Genomic DNA, 10,725 nt, shown 5'->3' with positions numbered 1-10,725 from the left:
GTTGAAATGGGCCCTGGGCTTCACCAACACCTTCCAAGGAGTAGAAAACAACGTTACAATTTTGCAATTTGCATTTCTAATTGGGTGGGTGGGCTCTCCTGTTGAACTCCCAGTGCTTCCAATTAAGACCTTGGCCATCCGTACGAAAAGGGGGCAAAGCCGCGGAGGCGTTTTTGGCTCCTGATGCGGCGCGGTCTGGTCCGGGCGCTCTTGTTTTATTTTTCCGCCGTCTTACACAAGCAGAAAAGAAAGTGACAAGGCGGTGATAATGATTAAGGCTAACGAACCGCTTGATTTACCCGGCCGAGAGCGGCATCGGGGTGACAGGGTTCCAGGAATGATGGCGAGGTGGAAGAATGGAAGCGGAGTTGCTGTTTCTCTTCCTCCTCCTGGCTAGGAACCATACTCTACCCTGCGGGAGTAAACTTTACAAATTGGTATAGATTGGGCAGAGAAAAGACAGATGCCCAGCACAATAGGATGAATTTATGTGCATATCTCCATTAACAAAGCCTCTGACAAAGCTATGGGTTTTGTAATACTTATGCGTATATATATATATATATATATATAAAAATGAGATAGCTTGGAGCCCACTGGCCCTTCGTACTATGCACCGATGAAAAGTGGGATACGTGGGGACCAAGTCAAAACATGAAATGAATGGATGTTTCTTATGCCCATAGCCTGAAGGTAATTTTATACACAATGTTTTGAATCACATTTTGTGCTCCGGACTCGGTTTGCTGCGAATGAGTTAAGCTGAGGACAAAAGGGGGAAAGAGAGAGTAAACTGGGGCATTTTAAAAGCCACTGAGAAAGTGGGATGGCGGAGAATTGTGCCCAGTTGTGCATTGGATCCAGTTGTTATCCATTCCATTCTTTTTGCTGCCCGTTATAGAGAAAGGGAACCCTTTGGGCATCGCTTGGCATTGGTGGCAGGCTGGTGGCAGACGGTTGGCTCGAAGGAAGAAGACAGACCCGACAGGGGCCTTTGGTGAGCAGCTGCGTCTCATCCTCGCGTCGCAACCCGGAAGGGAAATTGGCGAGGTGAGCTTGGCGTTCGGGTGTCGGGAGTCGTCACGCTCAAGCCAGCCTCCGTGACAGTGCCCTGCTTGTGCCCAGAATTGAGTAAGCTTTATATAACTTTGCAAGAAGAAGACGCGGCGGTTCAGGACCAAGATGCAGCGGGAAGGGATTGATTTGGGGTGGAAAAGCGCAAAAGGTCCACAGAGCGTTTGCTGTGTTCGTGCAGCTTATCTGAATTCAGCTGCGACAAACTTGTTTCTGAATCGGGACAGGAAGCATCAGTTCGCCTTCGTTGTTGTTGCATGGCTTCGAATAATATATTCGTATGTTTATTTACGGTCTTTGACCAAAACATCTCTGAGTTATAAAAACACTGTCAATAAAAAGCACTCTTACAAAGAACTAATAAAAACACATTAAAACCCAAATGCGCATGGGCCTTCCAGTCGTTTCTGACTTATGGGGACCCTAAGGCGAACCTCTCATGGGGTTTTCTGGCCAAGGTTTGTTCAGATAACGTTTGCCTTTGCCTTCCTCTGAGTCTAAGAGTGTGACTTGCCCAAAGTTACCCAGTTTCATGGCCGACTGGGCAATTGAACCCTAACCCATATCATGGCTTTTATAAGGAGGAAGATCCAGGTGGACATACATTTGCAATCCCTGGTGTGCTCAGAGTTTAAATATGAATAATAAACACTTATATATATTTTTTTTACAAGGGAAGCAAAAGACATTAATGGATGGTTGAGTCCAAAGGCATCAAGAAGGATTTTAGGTTCGGTCACAGTCTGAGACAAGAATCGTCCAGGCGGCCGTCTCCAGAGACGTCTCTTTAAACTCGAGCTTTCCCCATCAAGGGTCTAATCTGATCTCTCCCCAGCGTCCTCCAATGTGGCTTCCGGCAGCCTTTTCGTAACTTCAGGGTCGGCTACCCGAAATTGAAACGACACGCTTCTACAGAGGGTCATCCGTGTCCGAGGGGTGTTTTTCTTTCGGTATCTGGTTTCTTTGCTGGAGGCTCTCCAAGTTCATGGAAGGATCTTGAGCAGAAGATGCTTTGGCCTCCAGAGCCCCGAGGGAAGATGCTATTTCTTCCTCTGTCCTCCGCTATCCTGAGATACTCTTTGCTCAGCCGTTTCACCAAGACATTTTCCATTTCCAAGCTAAGACGACCACTGTCATGGCCGAAGAGAAATCTTTTGTTTGCCAGTGGTCCTTCTAAGGGTGCATCTACACTTCAGAATTAATGCTGGTTTGAGACCACAAACTACAACTCCCATTATTCTATAGTATTGAGCCGTGGCAGGCAAAGCGGTCTCAAACTGCATTAATTCTGCAGCCTAAAAAACAGGTTTAGGCCAACGCATGGTGTTTGCGTCTCTGATGCGCATCAATAGCTTTGATTTTCACCTGAAGTGGCGTTGCGCAGCCTTCTCCGAAATGCTTGGGACCAAAACCATGTTGAATTTTGGATTTTGGAGTTTGTCTCTCTCCAGATTTTGGCATATTTGCAGATACGTAATGAGATATTTTGGAGACGGGACTCAAGTCTAAACGTCAAAATCCATGTATGTTTCATAGACACCTTGCTTAGATGCATAGCCTGAAAGGTAATTTTATGCACGTTTTAAATGATTTTGTGCATGAAGCAAAGTTATTATTATAATAATAATAATAATAATAATAATAAATGGCAGCCATCCTTAAGACTTAAATGGCAGTCTTATTACTTTAATTGTTACATGTGAGTTTGTAATGAGGAAATTATATATATATATATATATATATATATATAATAAAATAAATATATATATATATCTAAATAAGTGACAGACGTCCCACAGGCCTGTTTTGCTATTTTAACTGTTCCGTGTGAGTTTGTAATGTGGAAATAATAATAAATAAAAATATTTTTAAAATTAAAAATAAATAAGCGACAGACATCCCAGTAGGCCTGTTTTAATCATTTTTTCCTTCTGTAATGTGGAAATAATAAATATAAATATTTTAAAATAAACAAATAAGTGACAAACATCCCACACAGGCCTATTTTAATGCTTCCTGAAATGTGGAAATTAATAAAAAATATCCCACTCCACAGGCCCTGTTTTGCTACTTTAACGGTTACATGTGAGTTTGTAACGTGGAAATAAAAATATTTTTAAAAGAATATATATATATATATAATAAAATTAAGTAAATGTATAAATAAGTGACAGACGTCCTACAGGCCTGTTTTGTTACTTTAATTGCTACATGTGAGTTTGTAACGTGGAAATAATAAATATAAACATTTAATTAAATAAATAGAATCATAGAATCATAGAGTTGGAAGAGACCACTAGGGCCATCCATGCCATGCAGGAAAGCCTCTTTTAGCCATGCTTTCAAGACTTTATTTTTAATATAAACAAGGCCTATTTATCAGTGAAGGCCTAGGCCTAGCTCGGTTGCTAGGCAAGACGGTTGCTAAGGACTCTACGCCCCGCCCCTTTTCCCCTGCCAAGGCGGCCGCCATTTTAAATCTCGCACTCTTCGGCTCAAGCGCCTTGTTCTTCCCGCTCGGTGACGTCATCCCTCCAAGCCACGCCTGCCGGGGGGGCTTGGAGAAGCTTGGCTTCCCGGAGGTGGGCGTGGTCTAGGGCGTGGGGCCGGGCCAATGGGAAGCGGCGGGGGCGTGGCCGCGGTGCGAGGCTCAGGTGAGAGGTAGAAAGAAGCTCAGAACGGCGTGAGGCGCCGAGGAGAGAGGGTCGCTCCTAAGGGAAGTAATACAGGTAAATGACCTCCCCTTTTATTATGTTGTTATTGTTTCTGCTCTGTGTTTGGGACCTAAGGCTCCTGAAAGGATTAAAGGAGAAACTGTGTTGTTGGCTTTAAAGTGAAAGGTTTACAGCAAATGGGAAGAAAGGACAGGTGTGTTCTGAAAAAGCGTTTGTTCTTATTTATGTGTTTGGGAAAAATATATATTAAAATATACGTAATTACTATACAATACGTGTGTGTGTGTAAGAATTATATATATATATATATGAAAATATTAACATAATAATAATATATATATGTATGTGTGTAAGAACTCATATATATATAGGAACTATATTAAAATATGAATAATTAATATATAATATATGTGTGTGTAAGAATTATATATATATATATATGTATATATATGTATATTTGCAAAATATAAAAATATAAATAATATATATATGTATGTGTGTATAATAATCTAACTATATATAAAAATATATTGAAATATAAATAATATAGAATACATATATATGTGTGTGTGTGAATCATATACATATAAATATATAGTAGGAAAAAGTGTATTAAAATATTAATAATTAATTATATAATACATATATGTGTGTGTGTAAGAATTATATTTGGAAAATACATCAAATTAATATATCTATATATATCTATATATATATATATGAGAGTGTGTGTATAAGAATCATATATATATTTATATATATATTTGGAAAAATATAATAAATATATAATATAGAATCCATATATATATATATATTTGAAAAATACATCAAAAATACATCAAAATATTAATAATGAGTGTGTGTGTGTGTGTAAGAAGCATATATTATATTTGGAAAAATATAATAAAATATGTAATTAGTATAGAATACATATATATGTGTGTGTGTGTGTGTAAGAATCATATATATATATATATATATATACTTATTTGGCAAAATATATATTAAAATGTGTAACACATATAAATATGTGTGTACGTAAGAGTCATATATGTGTATATAAATGCTTCTATATTTGGGGAAATATATTGGAATATTAAGAATTAATATATTCTAATACATATAAGTGTGTGCCAATCTCAGCTTTAATTCACAGTTGCCTTCCTGTGATGATGATGATGATAAATGGGCTTTTATGGCTGCAAGTTCCAGCTAGGAGGGGGCCTTTGCAGGGTCAGACAGGAGGCCAAGGGTGTGTCTGCACTGCAGGAATAATCCAGTTTGAAACCCCTTTAGCTGCCATAGCTCCATCCCATGGAATCCTGGGAATTGTAGTCTTGGGAGACATTGAGCCTTCTCTGCCGGAGAGCTCTGGTGCCGCAACAGACTCCAACTCCCAGATCCCAATGGACGGAGCCATGGCCGCTGTAGCAGTGTCGAACTGGGTTATTCCAGCAGTGCAGACGCAGCCTGGTTCGGTTTCAGTGGTTGGTGGAGCAACCTCTGTACAGGCTTTGTGTGCTTTATTCGTTTGTTATCTCTTAGAGGTGCATTTCCTCACTGGAGGCATCTGCAGAGATCCTCACCTCTTTGCCTCTCTCTGCGGTTTCCATTTACAGGGTTTGCATACTTCCTTCTCGGCATTCTCCTTCCATCAGCTGATTGAAACTAGAGTTAAAGGCTGAAACTCCAGCCTCACTTTTCTTCCTTTCTCACGAATCAGGAACAATATCCCTGTGTTTCGACAGCATTATAGTATTGGAGGTGCCTCTCAATCCAGTCCAGGGTCTTCCCAACTCAGTTGGCTCTTGCTGCAAAGAACCAGACTGTGGTCAAATCCTGTTTGGATAAACTCAGGAGGAACAACTTAGATCTTGCTATGCCTCTGATCCCTTTTATGGTCACTCTGGTTCCAGAAGGACCCAATTCCAGGGGATTTTGGCTGCCGTGGGTCAATAGCCGGCAGGGCGAACGGAAGGCAATAGATAAGGATTCATGCCCTTCGTGGAGGATGGATTTGGAAAACAGATAAAAATGTACAAACAAGGCAAAATCCAGTTTCTAGGCCTTCTCAGGTTGCATTTGGGTCTAGGTTTCCGATGCAAACAGATGCAACCTCTGATCTCCTAAGTGGGTTTACCATGCGATAGCAAAAATAACCAAGATCCAAAACTCACTGCAGAAATAATCCAATTTGAGACAGCTTTAACTTCTGGGAACTGTACTTTGGTGGGACATCGAGCCTTCTCTGTCAGTGCCACAATAAACTATAATTCCCAGGATTCCTTAGCACTGAACCAGGGCAGGCAAAGTGGTCTCAAACTGGATTATTTCCGCAGTCTGTTTGGAATCCAGGTGCTTTATGTTCTATTTGGCATAGGATTTTGACCGCCAAAGCTTGCACCAGTTGCAAATAAGGTGAGATTTCAAATGAGGTGAAGTCTTTGTTGCCTTCAAGTTGCCTATTATGGCGACCCCATGAATTAGGAAGGCGGCCTAAGAAGGTGGTTTGGCCAGTTCTTCCTCCGAAATACAGCCTATAGCACCTGGGATTCATTGGCGGTCTCCCATCCAGGGCTCGACCCTTGCTTAGCTTCCGAGATGAGATGGGATCCGATGATGCCTTGACGATTTGCACCGACAAAAACTTGTCGGCCGTCAAGATGCGACCAGATTCTTTGACCAAATTGCTTATATTCATGTGCGAAAGAGATGCCAAAGCTGCGCTGTACCTGACTGTTTTTATCTCCCAAGGTTGAGACCTGGCATGCCTAGCGCCCCAGACCTCCTCCTGTAACGTGACGCCCTTTAAAAATTTAGCGTCCGGCTCTTTTGGCGCCCCAGCTTTGGCACTCACTGTCCAGGCAGGTGATATTCTAGCAGAAGTTTCCACCGGAGGGGATAACCTGAGCCGCCAGTCCTCCGAAATCTGGATGTTTTCCACCGTTGAGAGCGAGGACTGGTCGTTCTGGTTCAGGGTGGTGTCCGGTGTCGTTCTTTCAGGGTTTAGCCTTGGTCTCAGACAAAAGGGAGAGGATTGCAGTTGCTTTGCCGTTCCTTAATGACACCTTGCTCCTTGGGTTCATACGTCTGTATCTCTCCCCGTGATGCCACAGTTGTGCCCATTTTGTAGACGGGAAGACTTGCTATCTATCCCAACACTCTCCCTGTTTGAAGTCGAAGGCTTTCACAGCCGGCGCCCGTAGTTTTTCATGAGTCTTTCGGGCTCTGTGGCCATGTCCTAGAAGAGTTTATGCTTGACGTTTTCTCTTGCATCTGTGGCTGGCATCTTCAGAGGATGCTGACATGGAAGTGAGTGGCGCTCTCTGAAGGTGCCAGCCCCAGATGGAGGCGAAATGTCAGGAATCACGGCCACAAAAACCCTCTCCTTATTCCCTTCCTCCTTAGATTTGGGAAGAGATGTTTGGGGAAGGAGCGGATTGTGGTCTTAAGAAAAGGAGACACATGCCTTAGGTCCAAAACACACTACAGAAATAACCCAGTTTGAGACCACTTTGGCTGCCCTGGGAGTCCTAGGGACTGTAGTTTTGTCAGACAATGGAGCCTTCTCTGTCAGAGAGGCTACAAACTGCAATTCCCAGGATTGCCTAGTGCTGAGCCAAGGCAGTTAAAGCGGTCTCAACCTGGATTAATTCTGCAGTGTGTTTCAGACCTTAGTTGCATCCCTTTTGGATTAGTGTAACATATTAGAGCCAGCGTAATGTAGTGGTTTGAATGTTGGACTATGAACCTGGAGACCAGGGTTCGATTCCCTGACTTTGGGCGGTCTCAAACTGGGTTATTTCTGCAGTCTGTTTTGACTCTGGGCTTGACCCACAACTCTATTGGCTGCTAGTCTGTTTCTATTCAATTCAAAGTATGGGTTATGACCCATAAAGGTCTATATAGCTCAAACCTAGGTTGTTTTGAAGACTATTCTCCCATATGAGCCTGTCTGTGTCTTAAGAAATCCTGGGGTGCTACATCAGCCGGAAACATTGGAAAGGGCCTTTTTGGTGGCCGCTCCCAGGTTCTCGAACTCGCAAGGTGCCACTTTTTGGAGTTAAATTTCTTGTGTGTTTGTGTATATTTGTGAGAATGCACTTGGTCTCCTGGAGCAAATGCTCGTAAAGGGGATTCATGCGGACAGAAGAGATTGAGGACCTCTCTCTTCTGCCGTATCTGCAACACAAACCTATTCCTTCTTTTCGATTCCGATTCCGTAATAAGTGCAAGCAGTTCTGTGGTGAGATTAGGCGTCCTTAAGCTTTTTTAAAACCAAGGAAACGGGTGGCGGAGGCCAGGCAGAAGAAGAGATTGCAGAGAAACTCAGTGCCGCAGAAAGGAAGACGTGGGAATAAGTCGGGATCCGCAGAAGATCCTGGGGTGAATTTTCTATCCTTGGGACTCTCCGGGGACCCAAAGCCCACCCCCAAAAAACCCCAGAAGCTAGAAAAACAGGCATTTCTTTTGCATGCAAAGTACAGTAATGCGGTGGCAGAGCTATGACCTATTTTCGCAGGTGAAATATCACATCCAGTGTATTCCAGTAAAGGTAATTCACCCTCTTTTGGGGCCAGAAAGAACAGTCTGGGGAGATTCAGGACTACAAAGCCATGCTGAACTAGATGATAACCTTAAGGCCAGCCTTTCACTGAGCTTTCTTTGGGAAGATTTGCTCAGAGAGAGAATTTGACTTGTCCAAGATGATCCAGTGGGTCTTCATGGCCGAGTGGAGATTCGAACTTTGGTCTCCTTTCCATCATGAATTGTCTCTTTTTAGGATGGTTTTGCCATGCCTTAGTGTGGGTTGCGCTTCGGGGAAGAGTTGACAACTCCCTTCACACCTAGAACTGGTTGTGCAGTTCTCTAGATCCTGGCTGATACCAGCATGGTCGGTTTGAGCGTTGGACTATGACTCCAGAGACCAAAGTTCGAATCCCTGCTCGGCCACGAAAACCCACTGGGCCATCTTGGACGAGTCGAGTTCTCTCTCGAAAGGAGGCAAAGGCAAACTCCCTCTGAGCCAATCTTGCCAAGAAAGCCTCGTGAAAGGCTGGCCTTAAGGTCATCGTAAGTCAGAAACGAACAAACAGTACTGGCTTGTAGCAAACACGGCTGTTTTTTGGCAAACAAGCGTGACTTCTTTCTTCCTGCCTCTTTCCCTTCCCTCTTCTCTGATCCAAACTGACCTGTTAGACTGCTTTTTTTCGGGAGAAGGTTTAGGTTTTTAGTTGGAAGGAGCTATTAAAAAGGGCTTAAGACATTTGTTTATGGCTTCTTTTTCCTTGCCTCTCCAGTTTGGAACAGTGTGTGATCCCTTTGCGCTACACAAGGTTTGAACTACGGTGCCTTTGCACAATGCTGCTTTTTCATCTTGCCACCCAAACCAGCAAAGACGCTGCGATCCAGTGAGTCACGGGGCAAGTTTGGTACAGTATTAACCCTTTTTAATTATTATACCAAGTTTGGAAGGAGACAGAAGACTGTGGGAGAGGATGGAGACAATGCGGCGGAAGTACTGTATACACTCACATATAAGTCTAGAAATTTAGGTCAAAAACATGGCCCAAAAAACCTGCGTCGACTTATCCATGGGTCAATGTAGGTACTGCACTTTAAATCTCAAAAGGGAACCTGGTGAAAGGAAAGAGTATAATTTTGTCCTGGAAACACTGACTTTCCTCTATTCTCTCATCCGTCCAGCCTTTAAAGTGAGCACAAAGTTATGGCTGCTGGCATTTTGTACGTTCTTTGGCGTTGTTTTCCTTTGCTGCATCATTTAGATCCTTTGTTATATGCCCCTAAGTTTTACCTTTGACTTATCCATCATATAAAAATCCATCATTTTGGCCCCAAAACCTGCCCTTGACTTATACATGACGTCAACTTACAGTCAAGTATATATAACAGTTAACACATGCTTCCATATTTTTCAACTGCTTTTAACATGTCCCAATTTCTTTCTCCTCCTCTTTGTCTTTGGTTTACTTCAGTTGCTGCATCCTGGGGAATCCTTGGGTTTGTAGTATCAGACGGTCTTTTGTGAAGGAAGGCTGGTGCTTCGCCAAACTACAAATCCCAGGATTCGGTAGGATGGAGCCATGGCAGTTAAAGTGGTGCCAAACTGCATTATTTCTAGATGCGCCCAGAGTCATGTCAGGCTTCTGGGTCACTTCTCCGATGGCAGTGCCCCTTGGCTAGTGAGACTGGGACCAGACAAGGGTTGTGACTTTATTTTCCAGGGTGGTTGTTGTTGTTGTTGTTGTTATTATTATTATTATTATTATTATTATTCAAGTCTATCTTTGCATCGGGACGTGTCTAGACCTTTGGCACTGTTTGTGCTTTCAGTCGGCACTTCAATTTGCAGGAAAGTGGTTTAAGGAAGCATTGATCTTAATGCTTTTGGTGCCTCTTTCTTCTGCCTAGGTGCATTCAGCGCTTCAGGTGCTACTACAAAAACCAGGAAGCAATTTCTACATCTTATTTTCCTTTTCTATATTCCCTGTTCTGTTTCAAGAGCCTGGCTTATGATTAACAGCGCTTCAGGTTTTTTACCTTTTAATTTCTTGGCCTCTGGAATGATAAACCCGAACAGAATGCAGAGACGCCTTGCTGTTTTCTCACGGCTCCAAAGCAGAAATAAGAGCTGGGCAGCCCTCCAGATGTTGTTGGGCTCCAACTCCTAGCATTCCTTGTCATTGGCCGGGGCTGTTGGGACTTGCAGTCCACTTCCATTTGGAGGGCCATACGCTTCCGGCTCCTTGTGCAGAATAGCCCCTTTCTGCCAAAAGCACAAGAGCAAAATAGAGTATCGGCTTGATTCGGGCATGATGCCACCCCAGGATTAGTGCAAACGGTGGTTAACAAACCTTCAGATAGTAGAGGTTCATCAAATCCCCCGGGGATCTTGTGCTCCTCCCTGTGAATTGCAATGTGAATTATTTTTTGATTTGCCGAACAGGCTGATCGG

At 43.1% G+C, this 10,725-nt stretch overlaps 1 protein-coding gene across 4 annotated transcripts in view; it reads left to right on the top strand.

Moving 5' to 3' along the window:
- Positions 1 to 3,691: 3,691 nt before the first annotated feature.
- The window catches only part of CGN (cingulin), a 46,920-nt gene continuing 39,886 nt past the window's right edge, over positions 3,692 to 10,725 (top strand). The window contains exon 1 of one of the 4 annotated variants that reach the window (XM_042439383.1): positions 3,692 to 3,803. The gene's annotated coding sequence lies outside the window, so the exon portion shown is untranslated. Of the gene's footprint in view, positions 3,804 to 9,074; positions 9,182 to 10,725 lie in introns of those variants that run through there. The other 3 variants (XM_042439381.1, XM_042439385.1, XM_042439382.1) reach the window with 3 other exon arrangements.

This window comes from Sceloporus undulatus, chromosome 9 (genome assembly GCF_019175285.1).
Source record: "Sceloporus undulatus isolate JIND9_A2432 ecotype Alabama chromosome 9, SceUnd_v1.1, whole genome shotgun sequence".
Lineage (NCBI taxonomy): Eukaryota > Metazoa > Chordata > Lepidosauria > Squamata > Phrynosomatidae > Sceloporus > Sceloporus undulatus.
This window is presented reverse-complemented; position numbering and strand designations above follow the sequence as displayed.